Genomic DNA, 19,097 nt, shown 5'->3' on the forward strand with positions numbered 1-19,097 from the left:
CCAGAAAGACAAAGAAAAGTGCGGAAAGAACCAAAAGAGGAGCAGAAAGATGCCTTTGTTACAAAGTCATCCTGTGCCCCCAATGTTTTGCTGACTGGTACTGGTGGTAACTGACTCTGACTACCGAGGCCCAGAGCCAGTGCTCTGCTGAAAGATACTTAGAATACAGTGGAAACACCTACGTACACTAGGGTACACTATGGGTTGGGGTACCTCTGTGATTGACATACCCTCCCCTATAAAGCCCTAGTGCATAATAGGGCAGGGGATTAAAAGTACCTCTAACTCAGAGGTGGAGAAATAGGCAAGAAAAGTTCAGAAAGAAGCAACAGAGGTGCAAAAGTAGTCAAGAGAGGTGCAGAAAGAAGCAAGTGAAGTGCAGAGAGAGAGGCAAGAGAGGTGCATAATGAGGCAAGAGAGGTACAGAAAGAAGCAGGAGGGGTGCAGAAAGAAGGAAGAGAAGGGCAGAAAGAGGCAAGATAATTTCTGAAAGAAGCAACAGAGGTATAGAAAGAAGCAATAGAAGTACAGAAATAACTAAGAGCTGTGCAGAAGGAACCAACAGAGGTGCAAAAAGAAGCAAGAGGGGTGCAGAAAAGGGTAGGAGAGGCACACAAAGAGGCAAGAGAGGTATAGACAGAAGCAGGAGAGCTGCAGAAAGAAGGAAGAGAAATGCAGAAAGAAGCAGCAGAGGTGCTGAAAAAGGCGTAAAGGGCGCAGAAAGAGCAAGAGAAGCATTGATAGAACCAACCGAGCTACAGAAAGAGGCAAGAGAGGTACCGAAATAGGCAGGAAAGTTACAGAAAGGGTAAATGGGGGTGCAGAAGGAGGCACGAGAGTAACTCCGCGAAGTGGCACAAAAACTACATTGCACTATGCGGAGCTCCACACGCAGCGGAGTTCCATAGAAAAATGCTGTTCGCAGTGATTGCACAGTGCCGGATGCTTGTTCGACTTGTGCAATCATTGCGAACGGCACATTGCACAATGCAAGCGGTCCCTTCTTTCCTTTTCTGCTGCTCGAGTAGATTTTTACTCGAGTGGCAGCTTTCTCAATGCAAACGGGCAGTTTCTCGACGCAAGCATTTGCAAGCATACGAGACCACTCGCAATGAGAAACCTGACCCCCCACATTGAGAAATCTCACCGGGAAGTTTATTTTCCACGCTCGCAAACTTGACATTGGTGAACGCGAGTGAGGAAAAAACTCCGCTCCGCAAAGCGGAGTTTTTCAGAACTCCACATAACACGAAATACAGGCAAACTCCACGAGCAGAGCGGAATTCACCGCCCAGGCTTACAAGGGATGTGCAGAAACAGAAAAGAGGGGTACAGAAAAAGGCAAGAGGGGTACAGAAAGAAGCAAGAGCAGTGCAGAGTGAACCAACAGAGGTGCAAAAAGAGGCAAGAGGAGTGCAGAAAGGGGTAGGAGAGGTGCAGAAAGAGTCAAGAGAGGTATAGAAAGAGGCAGGAGGGGTACAGAAAGAAGAAAAAGAAGTTCAGAAAGAGGCAAGAGAATTGCTGAAAAAAGCAACAGAGATGTAGAAAGAACAAGAGAAGTACAGAAAGAGGCAAGTGAGGTGCAGAAAGAAGTAAGAACAGTGTAGAAAGAACCAATAGAGGTGCAAAAAGAAGCAAGAGGGGTACATAAAAAGGTAGGAGAGATACACAAAGAGGCAAGAGAGGTACAGAAAGAAGCAGGAGGGATGCAGAAAGAAGGAAGAGAAGTATGGAAATAGGTGAGAAGGGTGCATAAAGAGCAAGGGAAGTACAGAAAGAACCACCAGAGGTACTGAAAGAAGCAAGAGATGTACAGAAACAGGCAGGAAAGGTGCAGAGAGAGGGAACAGGGGTACAGAAAGAGACAAGAGAGGTTCTGAAAAGGAAAGAGGGATGCAGAAAGAGGCAAGAGAGATGCAGAAAGAAGCAAGCAAGCAAGTGAGGTATCGAAGGAGACAACAAAGGTACAGAAATATGCATGAGAGGTACAGAAACAAGCAAAAGAAGTGCAGAAAGAGGCAAGAGAATTGAGAGCCGCATCGCTGATTTGGGCTGTTTGTTGTGCAGAAAGGAGACTACAACTCCCAGGGGGTATGCTGTGAAAGCCCACACCTGGTCCGCATCAGAAGCTCTCTGGCGTCTACATAGCGCCTCGCCACTCCCGCCGTCGCGGGAGCCACATCGCTGATTTGGGCTGGTTGTTGTGCAGAAAGGAGGAAGGAGACCAGACTACAACTCCCAGGGGGCATGCTGTGAAAGCCCACACCTGTTCCGCATCAGAAGCTCTCTGGCACCTATATAGCGCAGTGTCGTCAGCTCTGGCAAAAGACATTGAACTGACTGAAAAAAGATTATCTTTAGACCCTCTCTTTCATAAGCGGTCGTCAATGGGAAGGCTGGCTAGGGCTAGGTCGCCTGTCCCCAATGAGGCTGATCTTGAGGACACATTATGCTCTTTGGAGGATGATGTTAGTAGTTGTAATTCTCTGCCACATGGATATATTGCATCCCCATAACAACGGTCTACAGATTTATTAGTGGAGACCAACAAAGGAATCCCTTTGAAAAGACTGACCTCATCCAGTATCATGACCAGGTCAGCAAGTGGGGCCAAAATGGCCCGAGCATTACAATCAAAGTGTACGGCATCAATGAGTAAATGCCCAAGGGTACAAGCTCAAGTACAAGCTTTAACAAAGAAAGGGACAAAAGGAAAAGAAAAGGAGGGCAAGGAGAATGCCACATCTAGCATTGTAATCTGTCAAGATTCGGATTCATTGACTCCAGCTAATAAAGAGGTTAATCCATTGCCAAGTGTGGAGGGTGATTTATCGGGCGAGCCAGGCGCTTTGTTCTGGAAAAAGCTGGAACTTATCCTCAAGAAAACAATCTACCCGATACATGAGAGACTGGGCTGTATTGAGAACAGACTGGTATGCCAACTATAGAACTCCCCCCTGGGTCAGCCCCTTATGTAGTAGTACCAGCAGGGGTTCCATCACTAGGACAGGGAAAGAGGGAGACGTATATGGAATTAAAAAATAAGTGCATTTTTTGGCTTAATGCTAATCGGCCTTTGCCAACCCATATACGTGCAGAGATACTATTTGTCAGAAGGGTTAACTAGGTGGGCAGAAGCACAAAGACAATTGGGGGCGACTGTGTCATTATTAACTTCAGGGATAGGAGATGGGTGGAGCACATTTGTAATTGGACCCATGTAGATCTTAAGTCCCAGATTCAGTCATTTCCATTGATTTATTTTTATGTACCAGTACAGGACCCATATGGAGAAACCTTCTCATGGAAAGAGGTAGTAGGTCATCCTGTCGCACGGGACTTAAAATGATATAATAGATTTTCGGTCCTATCGGGACTGGAGGATTGCGACTGACAACAAATACAGGAAGGGCGTTACAGTAAGACCGTAATAAGAACGCCCAACGAATATGTAGTTAGAAGTAAGGGACAGGTGAATGTAAATGTTAGATCAGATGTAGGTGGGATGAGATCTAAGGTAAATAATGGAACTGCTACCCTACAGAATGTTGGCAATTCCCCTTTTCAGCTAACTGCATGTATTGTAAGTCCCGCACCCCCCACTGTTTCTAACATCTTGTCGTAATCTAGCTCCACTGTAGTAGGGAATGATGTAGACAAAGGGCAAAGGTGTACAGCTTCCTTGACTTTGTTAATATCGTGGAACCTGGCGGGTATGGGGCCAAAGTTAGTGTCACCATGTTGGCTAAGTTTTATTGACGAATTTGATATTTGCCTTTTTCAAGAGACCTGGTCTGTGGGACCAGTATTTAGACCAGGCTACTTGAATTTTTATGTTCCTTCTGAGAGAGGGCAAAAGGGACATTCAATGGGAGGAATGGGGATTTGGGTTAAACAACACTTTAGATGTAGCATCCAATTACTCCCAGTTAGGCATTGTGATATAATCGCAGTCAGGCTCAGCCTCCCGGGTAGCACAAAAATGGATATTATTAACATCTATGCCAGAGGTATACTCGGTGGGAAAAAATCTGAGGTGCTAGTTGTATTAGAATCATTGATTGAATCTTTGCCGGAAGGGATAATACCACTAATTGCGGCGATTTTAACACAACTTTTGAACCCCTGGGATTGGAAGATTTAAATATGTCAGAAGAAGAAGACTCTAGATGGGGGGTACCCCAATTGGAGACTAACCCTATAGTCAAATGGACCGAGGCTGCATTGCACTTGAATGGGCTTTGCATAGGTAATCAGCTAAGGGCCGCAAATGGCCGAACACCGTCTGACAGGGAGGGGAGAAAAACATATGATAATGGCATAAGGTCAAGTAAAATAGATTAGCTGCTTGTTCATTGAAGCTTTGGCACTCCCATGTTGATATGGAAGTGAAGACTCGTATTGAGAGTGACCATAATCCCTTGACAGCATTATTTAGACTAGGTCTTGAGGGAATGGCAGATATGTCGGAAGACCTTTTAGCCCCTGAAACCATCCTAGCAAATGATGAGCGCCATCTTGAGGGGTGTAAAGTGATTAACCAACCTGAAACATTAAATGCTATCAAAGACAGTGTAGATAAGGTGCTTGATAAAATAGGGTTAGGTGTAGTTGATGGGATGAGGTATAACCCATTTGGGGAAGACCATGCTGACCTTTTTTCCAATCTCAAAGCCCTTTTTTGTAAACCTTGTACTGCCAAGGTAAAAGCAAGGAAAAAACCGGAGAGGTGGTACAACAAACTATGTAGGGAAGCTCGGGCTGAGTTGGGCCTAGCATTAAAAATCAGAAATCCAATAATGATAAAAGCGGACCGATGTAATTATAGAAAAGTGACTAGCGGGGCAAAAAGAGCATGGGAAGACCAAATGTGGCAGGACCTTAAAGGTGAATGTCTGTCTAAAAACCCGAAGATATTCTGGGATACTTATAAATGGAATGGAGGTAGGTAGGCGAATAGCCCGCAAAATAACGTCCCCAAAAACTCCTGGACTGAATATTTTAAGGCCCAGTACGAGAACATAGAAGATAACCAAAGTGAGGCGGTTTCCATTTTTACATATTATGAAGGTGTTGTTTTTAGTCTAGGGGATGTGGATAGAGCTCTGAACTTGGTAACCGAGGGGCGGGCCCCAGAGATGGACTGTATACCCGCCGACCTATACTTAAAAGACAAGGAGAGATGGCGAATATATATCGCCCATCTATCTAATGCTATTGCTCATGGGATGGCTGTTCCGCATTCATGGAAGGGAGCGGAAATTGTGTCTGTTTACAAAAAAGGGGACAAGTCCCTAGCAGGGAACTACAGGCCTATTAGCCTGATTGATTCCATACAAAAAATAATGGGTTGGCTGGTTCTGAGAAAAATTCAGGATTGGATGGACGAAGGGGACATCCTGAGCCCGCTGCAGGCTGGCTTCCGCCCCAGGACCAGCATGATAGACCAGTTCTTTCGATTCATTATCTTATATTGGCGGACAGTTGTCCTGGAAAAAGGGGCATTATATACGGTGTTCGTCGACCTGAGGGCGGCGTTCGACCTTGTCCCCCGAGGAAAGCTTTGGCAAGTATTAGAGGAGCTAGGAATGGCCCCGGAACTGCTGACCTTGGTTGTCCGTTTACACAAGGACACCTATGCTAGGATCATGTGGGGTAAGCAGGGCGAGGTTACAGATGCCTTCCCTGTTGAGCGGGGAGTGAGGCAGGGTTGCGTTATGGCGCCTACCCTGTTCTCACTCTTCGTAAACGGGGCTGCAGACTACCTCTCCCTGGTCCCTACTGACGCCCCTGTGATGGCTGGAGAGTGCGTCCCGATCCTTATGTTCGCGGACGACACTCTGATAATTTGAAAAACACCGAGTGGTCTCCAACGGGCACTCCAGCGCTTCACAGATTTTTGTCAGCAACGTGGGCTCGAAATAAACACCGCAAAAACAAAATTTATGGTCCTTACTGAATATAAACGCCCCAAGGCAGCTAAACGATTCAAGGGAAGTATATATATGAATAACTGCCCATTAGAGCAGGCTGACGCCTTTACGTATTTAGGGGTCAATCTACAGAGTGATATGTGCCGGAATAACCAGTTATATATAGCTGTATTAAGGCACCAGCAACAGGCAGGTATCCTCCTTAAAACATTTAAAACATCCCTTACTAAACCTTTAAGACCACTCCTTGAGATCTATGGGATGAAATTCTTAAGTTCTGTCCTCTATGGCTCTGAACTATGGGGGTTCACAAATCTAAAGAACTTAACATCAGTAGAAAATGAATTTTTGAGAAAAGCTACTTATGTCCCGCAAAGTACGCCTCTAATTCCCCTGTTTTGGGATCTTGGTAAAAGAACAGTGCAAGATCTGGCCACCCTGCGACCAGTATTATATTGGCGCAGAATATGGACAACAGAGGAATTATACCATTATGCTCGGGGACTTAAGGAAATTATTGAGAAGGATCGCTTTCACAAAATTAGCTGGCTGAAATCAATTAGATACTTGCTAGTCAGAATGGGCTTGAGCAAACTGTGGGAGTACCCAGTAAATGCAATATTCCCATCTAAAAGAGATATGAAGAGGATTTACTGGGAGATGGTTATCACAGAGAAATGTGCTAAGGGGATCTCATCCCATCTCACAGAGCGATTTCTTGAGTTCAAGGCGTACCCAGCGTTGGAACCATATTGGGACGCTATCGAGAAACCCCTACATCGCAAGCTGTATTTTCAATTTAGCGCAGGTTCCCTCCCCATAAGGTCATTTACCGCAAGATGGGCTGGGATAAATGATGATAAATGCCCTAAGTGTAGGGACAACAATGAATCCATCAGTCACTCTCTGTTTTTTTGTCCCTTATATACAGCTCCGCTGGATAAATAGATAAAACCAATATGTTGATTAATTGGTTCCCGAAAACATGATGAGGTGATAAGAATATTATCTACTGATCCCAGCCTCCCAATCGCCATAGCAATGGCAAAGTTTTTGAAATGGGCGTGGGTTATCCGATCAAAAATGAATTGACAGGAGTAATGATAGATGTAAAACATTTAATGAGGGGGAAGCCACTGTTATTATTAACTGAGCTGGAAGGATGAACTTGATGTATATACTTAATGTAAAAAAAAAAATTCCATCCCTATTTTAAGGAACATTCGACATTAGACTTGTGGAGTTTAATCTTTTCTTAATATTTTAAATATTTATGCAAATGTATTTTTTAAAGGATTTTATACTGTGATAAATGTATGTGTTTTGATGCTTTTATGACTTAATTGTCGAATAAAGTTATGGAAACGAAAGCAGCAACAGAGGTGTCGAAAGAAGCAAGAGAAGTGCAGAAAGAGGCAAGTGAGGAGGAGAAAGAGGCAAGAGGAGCAGAAAATAGCAAGAGAACCACAGAAAGAGGCACTAGGGATACAAAAAAAGAAGAAGGGTACAGAAAGAAGCAAGAGAGATGCGTAAAGAAGCATGAGAAGTGCAGAAAGAAGCAATAGAGGTATAAAAATGGGAAAGACAAGTGCAGAAAGAGACAATAGCAGTGCAGAAAGAGACAACAGGGATACAGAAAGAGGCAATAGGGGTGCAGAAAGAGGAGAGAGAAATGCAGAACAAAGCAAAAGAGCTGCACAAAGAGGCAAGAGGGGTGCAGAAAGAGGCAAATGAAGTACAGAAGGAGGCACGAAAACTGTATAAAGAGGCAAGAGTGTTGCAGAAATAGACAAAAGAGGTTCAGAAAGAGGGAACAGTGTGCATAAAGAGGGAAGAGAAGTGCTGAAAGGAGGAAGAGGGGTACAAAAAAAGGCAAGAGGGATGCAGAAATTTGTAACAGAGCTACAAAAAGAAGCAAAAGAAGTGGAGCAACAACCAACAGAGGTGCAGAAATAAGAGCAAGGGGTACAGAAAGAGGCAAGAAAAGTGCAGTAAGAAGCAAAAGACGTGCAGAAAGAGGCAAGAGAGGTACAGAAAGAGGCAGGAGAGGTGAAGAAAGAAGCAAAAGGGGTTCAGAAAGAGGTAAGAGGGTGCTGAAAAAGGAAAAGACGTGCAACAAAGAAGCAACAGAGGTGCAGAAGGAGGCAAGAGAAGCGCAGAAAGAGGCAAGAAAGTTGCAGAAACAGGCAAAAGAGTTGCAGAAATAAACAAGAGCAGTGCAGCAAGACCAACAGAGGTGCAGAAGGAGGCAAGAGGGGTGCAGAAAGAGGCAAGAGGTTAACAGAAATTTGCAAGAGAGGTGCAAAAATAATCAAGAGCAGTACAGTAAGAAACACCAGAGGTACGGAAGGAGACAAGAGGGGTGCAGAAAGAGGCAAGAGCAGTGCAGGAAGAATCAAGAGACGTGCAGGAAAAGAGAAGACGGGTGCAAAAAGAGTCACGAAGTGTGCAGAAAGAAGGAAGAGAAGTGCAAAAAGAAGCAACAGAGATGCTGAAAGATACACAAAGGGTGCAGAAAGAGGCAAGAGAAGTGGAAAAAGAAGCAATAAAGTACAGAAAGAGGCAAGAGTTCTGCAGAAAGAGGGAAGAGAGGTGTAGAAAGAGGCAAGAGAGTTGCAGAAAGAGGGAAGAGGGGTGCAGAAAGAGGCAAGAGGGGTGCAGAAAGAAGTAACTGAGGGGCAGAAAGAGGCAAGTGGGGTGCAGAGAGAGGCAAGAGAGGTGCAGAAAGATGCTACAGAGGTATCAAAAGAAGCAAGAGAAGTGCAGAAAGAGCAAGTGAGGAGGAGAAAGAGGCAAGAGAGGTGCAAAAAATAGCAAGAGAACCACAGAAAGAGGCACTAGGGATACAAAAAAAGAAGAAGGGTGCAGAAAGAAGCAAGAGAGGTGCGTAAAGAAGCATGAGAAGGGACAAAAGGGGTTCATAAAGAGGGTGCAGGTGTGCATACAGAGGGAAAAGAAGTGCAGAAAGAGGGAAGAGGGGTACAAAAAAGGCAAGAGGATGCAGAAATTTGTAAGCGCTGTAGGAAGAAGCAAAAGAAGTGGAGCGAGAACCAACAGAGGTGCAGAAATAAGAACGAGGGGTACAGAAAGAGGCCAGAAAAGTGCTGTAAGAAGCAAAAGAGGTGCAGAAAGAGGCAAGAGAAGAGAACTGCAGAAAAGTGCAAGAGGTTCAGAAAGAGGCAGGAGAGGTGAAGAAAGAAGCAAAAGGGGTTCAGAAAGAGGCAAGGGGGTGCTGAAAAAGGAAAAGACGTGCAACAAAGAAGCAACAGAGGTGCAGAAGGAGGCAAGAGAAGTGCAGAAAGAGGCAAGAGATTTGCAGAAACAGGCAAAAGAGTTGCAGAAATAAACAAGAGCAGTGCAGCAAGAACCAACAGAGGCGCAGAAGGAGGCAAGAGGGGGGCAGAAAGAGGCAAGAGGGTGCAGAAATTTGCAAGAGAGGTGCAAAAATAATCAAGAGCAGTACAGTAAGAAACACCAGAGGTACAGAAGGAGGCAAGAGGGGTACAGAAAGAGGCAAGAGCAGTGCAGGAAGAACCAAGAGACGTGCAGGAAAAGAGAAGAAGGGTGCAAAAAGAGTCACGAGGGGTGCAGAAAAAGGAAGAGAAGTGCAAAAAGAAGCAATAGAGATGCTGAAAGATACATGAAGGGTGCAGAAAGAGGCAAGAGAAGTGGAGAAAGAAGCAACAAGGATACAGAATAGGCAAGAGTGCTGCAGAAAGAGGGAAGAGAGGTGTAGAAAGAGGCAAGAGGGGTGCAGAAAGAGGGAAGAAGAGTGCAGAAAGAGACAACAGGGGTGCATAAAGAAGCAAGACAGGTGCATAAAGAAGCATGGGAGTGCAGAATGAAGCAATTGAGGTACAGAAAGAGGCAAGAGAAGTACAGAAAGAAGCAAAAGAGGTGCAGAAGGAGGTAAGAAAACTGCAGAAAGAGGCAAGAGAATTGCAGAAACAGGCAAGAGTGGTGCAGAAAAAGGGAACAGGGGTGCAGAAAGAGGCATGAGCGGTGTAGAAAAAGGGAACAGGATACAGTAAGAGGTAAGAGAGGTACAGAGAGAGGGAAGAATGGTGCACAAATAGGCAAGAGGAGTGCAGAAAGAAGCAACAGAAGTGCAGAATGAAGCAAGGGAAGTACAGAAAAAAGCAACAAAGGTGTAGAAAGAGGCAAGAGGGGTTTAAAAAGAGGCAGGAGAGGTGCAAAAAGAGGCATGAGATGTGCACAAAGGGGGAAGAAGAGTGGAGAAATAGGCACAACGGGTGCAGAAAGAAGCAAAAAAGTTGCAGAAAGAAACAAAAGAAGTGTTGAAAGAAGCAACAGAGGTGCAGAAATAGACAACAGGGGATCAGAAAGAGGGAAGAGGAGTGCAGAAAGTGGTGCAAGAGTTGCAGAAAGAAGGGACAGAAGTGCAGAAAGAGGCAAGAGAAGTGCAGAAAGAAGCAACAGAGATGCAGAAAGGGGGAGCACGGGTGGAAAAAGAGGCAACAGAGATGCAGAAAGGTGGAAGTGGGGAGGAGAACGAGTCAAGAGGGATACAGACAGAAGCAAGAGAGTTGCAGAAAGAAATAAAAGAGGGAATGGGGTGCAGAAAGAGGCAAAGGTTTGCAGAAAGAAGGGACAGAGGTGCAGAAAGAAGCAAGAGAAGTGGTGCAGAAAAAAGCAACAGAGGTGCAGAAAGAGGCAATAGGCATGTAGAGAAAAGGAAGAGGGGTGCATAAAGAAGCACAAGTGATGTATAAAGAAGTAAGAGAGGTACAGAAAGAAACAAGAGTAGTGCAGAAAGATGCAACAGAGATGCGGAAAGAGGAAAGAGGGGTGCAAAAGAGGGTAGAGGTTTGCAGAAAGAAGCACAAGGGTGCAGAAAGAAGCAATAGAGGTGCAGAAATAAGCAACAAATGTGCAGAAAGAGGGAGCAGGTGTGCAGATAGATGCAACAGGAGTTCAGAATGAGTGGAGGGGTACAGAAAGAGGCACATGGGATGCAGAAAGAAGCAATAGAAGTACAGAAAGATGCAAGATAAATGCAGAAAGAAGCACCAGAGATGCAGAAAGAGGGAAGAGGGATGGAGAAAGAGGCAAGAGAAGTGCATAAAGAAGCAACAAACATGCAGAAAGGGGGAAGAGATGTGGAGAAAGAGGCAAGAGGGGTACTGGAAGAAGCAAGAGAGGTGTGGAAAGAAGCAAAAGAAGTACAGAAAGAAGAAACAGATGCACAGAAAGAAGCAAGAGGGGTGCACAAAGAAGCAAGTGGGCTGCAGAAAGAGGCAACAGAGGGGCAGAAAGAGGCAAAAGAGTTGCAGAAAGTAGAAGAGAAGGGCAGAAAAAGAAAGAAAGGTGCAGAAAGAAGCAACAGTAATGTAGAAAGAGGCAAGAGAGGTGCAAATAAAGAAAGGGTGGCTTGCACACAATTAGTACCCTTTTAACACCCACATTTAACAATAAGTAACAGGTTAGCATTGTAGGTTTGCAAAGGACCTTCCACCACGCTGTAACACTTGTTGCTGCATTTTTGTAACGCTTGAGTTGTTTGAGCTAGAAACAAGGCTTCTTTTGTTCAAATCTGCAGGTTAGGCAGCGGCTGATGTATTATGTGGCTAATCTGGACAATGTATAATTGTGCCAAAGTTGGTGCACACAATTAGTACCCTTTTAACACCCACATTTAGCAATAAGTAACAGGTTAGCATTGTAGGTTTGCAAAGGACCTTCCACCACGCTGTAACACTTGTTGCTGCATTTTTGTAACGTTTGAGTTGTTTGAGCTAGAAACAAGGCTTCTTTTGTTCAAATCTGCAGATTAGGCAGCGGCTGATGAATTATGTGGCTAATCTGGACAATGTATAATTGTGCCAAAGTTGGTGCAGCCAAACAGTCACATGATTCCAGTGGCCCTGCTCAAACCTCTGACTAGGTCCAGAATCCTCCTCAGTGATTCCTTCTTTTTTTGTCTCATTAAGTTCATAGTTTTGCTTCTATGGAAATGAGGAAGACTAAAGCTGAGGTTACCACTCCCCAACACAGACTACCATACCACATAATTACTCTCCATAACACATAAACCCACTCTATATAATTCCTATACACAAAATACCACATGCTTTCTATCCACATAATTTCACTGCACAACATAGCACATAATTCTACTACACACAACCTACATCCACTCCACTCCAAGAAACATTAGTAAAACACTTTTAGATTTACAACGCTAATAGCTCTAACTCTTGCAAATGTGAGACCTATTACATTACAAATACTTCTATAATGGGTAGTCACGTTTGAAGAGTGGTGGAGAAAAGGGACTGGGCTTCCAACCAGCTCTCAGGAATTCTGCTGCGTAGGACTTACAGGAGGTACCAGGAGGGCTACTTTGCAGCCAAAGTCCCTCAGGAGTAAAGTGGACTTCATCCCCCAACCCATAGCGTGCCAGAAGGTGCGTTTTTCGGAGAGTGGTGTAGAAAGGGGTCTTGTCCTCCGAAGACCTGTTAGTAATCCAACTGTGTGGGACTTACTGGAGGTAACAGAAGGGGTAGTCGGCCGCCAAGGACTTCTTTGATGGTCAACTACCCCTCCTATTATCTCCAGTAAGTCCCACACAACAGAATTGCTAAGTTCTCATAGCAGGCCATGCCCCCTTTGCCCACGACTCTGCAAACACGCCTCCTGGCACGCTCTTGGTTGGGGGATGAAGTCCCCTACACTTGTGGGGGTCCTTAGGGGCGCATTAGCCTACCTGTTACCTCCAGTAAGCCCCACACAGTGGGATTATTGAGAGGTAGACACAGGCCATGCCCCCTTTCTCCACCACTCTGCAAAAGCGCCTCCTGGTACGCTCTTGGCTGGGAGATGAAATACCCTTGCCTCCTAAGGGTCCCTGGAGGCCAAGTAGCCCTTCTGTTATCTCTAGTAAGCCTCACACAGCTGGATTGCTGAGAGTGGTCCAAGGCCACTCCGACTTTTTACACCACTCTGCAAATGTGCCTCCTGGTGCACTGCTGCTCGGGGATGAAGTCCACTTAAGTCATGAGGTCCTCAGGGCACAAGAGGACCTCAACTCCCCACCAGCAGTGTGCTAAGAGGCGCGTTTACAAAGTAGTGAAAAAAGGGTGTGGCCTCCGACCCCCTCTAAGCAATCCCACTGTGTGGGGCTTACTGGAGCTACCTGGTGGGCTAGTTGGCCCCTAAGGACCCTTACGGACCTAGGGGACTTTATCCCCCAACCCACAATGCGCCAGGAGGCACATTTGCAGTGCACTGCAGGGAGGGGGCGGGGCCTCCGTCGAGATGCTGTTTTATTTTTTTGGAAGGGGCCTGTGTGGGCCCCCCTTCTCATAATATTTTGTGGCCCTTAGGGACCCCATTCCCCCAGGCCTTTGACATATTTTATGTTTTTTTTAAAAGGGAAGGGGGCTGTGCTGTCTCCCTCCTGAGGCCGATTTCGGCCCTGGGCATCCCATTCCTGGGGCATGGCCATATCTTTATATTATATGTATTTTTTAAAATAAAAGTAGGGTGGCCGCGTGGCCCCCCTCCTGAGACCTTTGTTGGCCCGGGGACCCCATCACCCGGGGCTTTGCCTTATATTACCTCTTTTTTTTCCGGGAGTGGTGCTGGGTGCCCTCCTCCACAGGGCCACTTCTAGCCCTGGTGCCCCTATTCCCCCGGGGCAATGTGGGATGAGGAAAGCGTGGCCCCCTCCTGAGGCCACTCCTGGCCCTGGGGTCCCCATCCCCGGGACGTGCCTCAAGTTGTGGAGTCCCAATGCCCCCAAAGTCCCAGCCTGCTCCCCGCCTCCTGCAGGTGCTGTCATTTCTGTCCTAAAGCAATACTGCTTTGCTTCTTGGAAGCAAGAGGAGGTTTCCTGCTCTCGCTTCAACAAAGCAAAGCAGAAGTTTGCTATGACAGGGCGGGAGCCATGCCATAGCAAACTGCAATGTTCTGGGGGTGGGCACCTAGGGGCATTGCAGGAGCTGGCCCTGGGGAGTGGCAGTCCCCAGGGCCATTGAGTTCTCCAGCAGTGGGGCCACGTAGCCCCCTCCCAACTTTGTAAAGGCCAGGGGAAGTGGTGGGGCCCAGGGGTCCACAATGGACCCATGTATTAAATAATTAGTGCCCCTGGGAGGTGGTGGTCACAAATTGCGATTCCCTATTTGAGGTGCATCAAGGCTTTCCTAAATGAGACTTCGCATTTAGGAAACACTAATTACCATCAACTTCAAGTTGCTGCTAATTAGCAAAATCTTTGAAAAAGGCACAAAAGTGCATTTTTCAAACTGACCTGTGGCGCACACACATGCCCTTAGGGCATGTGTATGTACATGTGGTGCCTTCCTTTTTGGGGGGTGCATCAGGGGAGCCATAGGCCCCGTAGCACCCTAGCAATTGCATTCTCAATTTGTGATTACCAATTTGGTAATTGCAAATTGAGAATGCATTCCCATTCATTCCTACGGGCCTACAGGCCCATAGGAATGAATGGAGTGACATTAGCCAATAACGATTCACAATTTGTGAATCACTTTTAGGTAATGTGTAGGAATCCGAATTTATTTTGCGATTCCTACATGCATGGGAATTGCAATTCCTAAACAGCGATTCCTTAAAAATTGCTATTTAGGAATCGCAATTCCTTATGTTGATGCATGTGCCCCTATGTCTCATATTAACACTGAGTGGAAGAATTTTTCAAAGATTTTGTTGCTTTGGGCCAATGAGTTCATCCCATCTTTAGATGCTATTGAACAGTCTGGATTCATCAAAAGATGTAACAATCCTGATAATTCCAGCACCTTTTGAAATATCATTTATGCTGCCTCCAAGACCAAGACCCCTATCGTGGCAGTCACATTGGATGCTGAAAAAGATTTGATTATGTAAATTGGGAATTCATGTTCAAAGCCCTTCTTTGGCATGGTTTCAGCCCCGGATTGCTGCAAAATGTTACAGGTCTCTATTCTTCTTTCTGCACTTCGGTCTTCACCAATGGCATGCACTCTCAGTATTTCCCTTCACAAGAGGCCCCAGGCTGGGCTGTCCCTTAACGCCTTTACTCTTCATTCTCGCTCTGGAACCATTTCTCGAAACTCTATGGTGATCCCAGTCTTTAACCACTTATACTCATAAGCAATTACATGTCAAATTCACTGCTTATGTAGAGGACATTTTACTATACATCTCCAATCCTCATACTTCAATTCCTGAGTTCTTTAGCTTATTATCTCGATACTCTTTGATTTCTAATTATAGATTGAACATCGACAAATCCAAGGTAATGCCTCTCAATAAATATTGTGTTAAAGACATGTTTAAAGATACAGGTTTTCTGTGGAACTCCTCGAAGATCAAATTCTTAGGTATTTTGTATTCCATCTCCATCCAGGATACCATTAAGGTTACCATTGAAATTTAAAAACATAACATTTCGACTATCTCTGCCCACTGGTCCTCTTTGTATCTCTTATGGTGGAGCAGACTAGATACAATTAAAATGATGTTCCTGCCCATTATCAATTTATTTTTACAAATGCTTCCACTCTGGTTACCTCAAACCTTTTTCAAGTCAATTGACGGTTTATTATCCAAGTTTTTATGGAATAAGCGACTTGCTTGGATTTCCTACTCCAAACTTAAAAACAACTTGTGAGGTCAACTTTCCCAACTTTATACAATATCATTCCGCTTTTGCTCTCAATTAATTAGGGTCCTCTTTAGCAACAACTACCTCTCATTACCCCCGCTGTGCTGTTTAATTGAGCTTTCTTTCATCTTCCCCTTTCATTTCTTAAATTCTCCCTTATTGATAAGGTCCATGCCTGCTCCACTATTACATAATTCCGGTTAAATTGTCAAAACATTCATTTCTCAATTCCACACTCGCTCCCAGATATTGTTACTTTCCCCTCTCTGGTACAATCCTAATATCGCTATCACTTGTAAAGTTCCTAAATGGTCCCCCTGGTTGGCAAAGGGCTTCACATCGATTTCTCAGATCATTTCTGATAATCAGTTCATCCCTTTTGAGGATTTAGTGCCTAAATCTAAAATCAAAGATTCTTGGGAACAGGACGTTCAGTCAAATTTCTCAGTTGTGTTTTGGAATTGAATATGGCCCTAAATACACCATACTTCTCGCTCTGCCTTTACTACTCAGACCCTGCATTTCTTTAATAATAGTCATTTCACACTCCTCATTTATTTCAAATTAAACTTTTGAATAAGAATAATTGCTGGACTTGCAATGCCCCCAGTGCGGATTTCCTTCATATGTTCTTTTATTGTTCAACGGTCTCTCTTTTTGGGAAACAGGTATGGAGCAAAATTTTCCAACTTTTTTCAATTTCTGCCCCTTACCACAGTGTCCATATCTTTCTCTGAGAGTGTTCTGATCTCTGATTTATGTAGGCCTTTACAATCATAATTTGTGTAGTGTGCTACAAAACAACTTCAAACGAAAGAGGCTGACCTTCTAAAACCACAAGAAGATGATGATACAGAAAATTAATAGTCAAAACTGAAGCCATAAAATAATTAAGGAAAGTTTCATCCAAAATGCATATATTGTCAACCAACGTTGTGAATGGGCAACATCAATGGCAATTAATCTTTGCATAGCTAACAAAAAACTGCAAATTACATTTCTCGTAAACTGTAAATACAGAAAGAAACAGACTGGCATTGGTCAGATGTAAGTTATGCGCCCATTAAGATGACTTAGAACATGTTGGCCAGGGACTGTTTTTCACAGCAGAGCAGTCAAATGTACTTACAAAAGCACTGTACAGCTACCTCTCATACCACTTGACTTTCAGTGCATATGTGTAAAAATATACACAATCAACAATTATAAGATAAAAAAGCAAAACATTTTAATGATCTAGATTCTAGAACATCATTATTATGATTTTTAAATGCAACACAGAGTGGCTAATGATTAGTGAGCTACACGTTCCATCACCACAAGGGTCCATTTCACAAAAACAGTTAAAAACATACAACTGTAGATTCATACTACCCCTGCAGTATGCTATTGACAATGGGCCCTTATTTATGAAGCCCCTTGTGGCACCGGAACGTCACTTTTTTTACGTTCTAGTGTCGCAGTGTGCCCCGGCACATTTACAAGGCCATGTAAAGTCACTTTACGCGGCTTTTCATGGCCTTGTGAATATATGCCAAACATTGCATGAAAGGGGCATTTCATTAGTGTTCCCGTGAGTGTTCCCATGCAACACCCATGGAATCTGAAGCATTCCTAGATTTATGAGAAATCATAAAACTAGGAATGCGTCAGAATCTAACGTCTCCTCAGGGGTGGCATTAGGGAGGTGCAACGAGGAGAATTGTTTTAATTTCTCGTAGTTTTCCCTTTTTCTATGTGTGCTGCATTCTCTATCCAACCTAGAAGGGGGAAATCACCAGAATTGATTGATTTTGTGAAGGAAGGTATCCCTTCCTGCACAAAATCTATCAGCCCTGCATCTCAGGCCCCTTGCACCATGGTGCAAGGGTGCCTGCGTTCATACATGCAGCTCCTTGTGCGCTGGCACTGCGGAAAAGGGCAGGAATGCACCATATCACATAGATACGGTGCATTCCTGCCCTTTTATTTTGACGTAGAGCAGCGCAGCAAGATTCCTTGCAACACTGCGCTATGCCAAAACCTCATAAATGAAACTCAAAAGTTTCAAGGGGTATGCCCAGGTAGCTCCAGAAGGCACAGGTACTCCTGGATTTTTTTTGTTGGGAATTCTAATTCATGACTATGGAAAAACATTGTAACTATGGCACTAACAAATTGTGGACTTGTGCAAACAAAAGTGTATGGCTTTGTACAATTGTATTTTGGACCTTTTCATTTTCTCCACTAAAATTCAGCCAATTTCGATGGTGTTCTCTTTCCCACTGTGCAAAAATATTAACGCGTGCCCTTAGTAGTGGTAAATTAACAACCATTTCCACAATTGGAAAAGGATATGCAAAACTTTGTGAATAACCTCTGAAGCGTTTCAAGGGACAATTACTGTTAAGATCTCTGCTTGCTCTCATTTACTCATTACACATCTTCACCACAAGTAATATATTTCATTGCTCATGAACTAATTTAGAAGTAATTCTGACTTGGATGGGATTGTTTGCCAGCAATACTTTCTCACATTACTGCAAATCATTTTATGGGAACTGTTCTTGAGGTCTCTACTGTCCTCTTATTTATACACATTGAGTTCAAGAAGGAGTAGTTCTTGGGACTGGATGCGTGAAATTTTATTGTTCATTATCTTTGTTTTATCTATTCTTTGCTATTCTTTTGACATTTTTGCAATGCCTTAATAATTCTTCAGTCCTTGACTTGAGACTCTAAACATAGAGTTCAAACCAAATAATAAATGTGACACCAAGGCTGTAGCTAAACTGAATGGGGCTATTTCAGATACCACTGTCATACGGTTTCCACTTTCTCAGTAGGAACTGTTTGTTTTTTGGACAATATAAACTTTGGGATGGTGCCAGACTGATTCTAAGCACTTTCTGAGGATATATTGGCCTGAAGTCCTGCTAGATCACACTGCCACCATACGTACCCCTACATCTAGTAAGGAAACTCATGGTTTGGGCAACCTCAGAACATGACAACCCTGACTCCCCAAGGAATCATGATAACCATTCTACATCCTTTTTTGCTCAGTCACTTGTGCATACTCAGAAAGGTATACAAGAAATACACAAAGGGCGTTTCAATATTTATTGAACCATTGTGATTCTTGTATAACATATATCCACTGCAATGACTAATAGACAAAAGCAGATAAAAGTGATTAGCAGGATAAGAACAGTGAAAAGAATACATGATTCCACCACTGTGCTAAAACAGTACATATATGCTGGCATATAAATACTGGGCATTCTGTACTCCTAACATGTGTCCCCTAACCTAGGTGCCTAGGGTGAATGTTCTTCCAAGAACCCTCTGCTGGATGATCTAACCTCCCATTACCTGAAAGAAAGTGTATGCAGGTCCCCATCTTGGTCACAAGTTGGACATCTCACCTCACAGAGGGTAATCATGAATCAGTTGGGGCGAGGCTCTGACACAGTGACCTCGAAATGACAGCATTGCTACTCTGATTTGAACATGGAAATGCGTGTGTACTTATGTACGCATTATCCATGCTT

The sequence above is a fragment of the Lissotriton helveticus genome, chromosome 4_1 (genome assembly GCF_964261635.1).
Source record: "Lissotriton helveticus chromosome 4_1, aLisHel1.1, whole genome shotgun sequence".
Classification (NCBI taxonomy): Eukaryota; Metazoa; Chordata; class Amphibia; order Caudata; family Salamandridae; genus Lissotriton; species Lissotriton helveticus.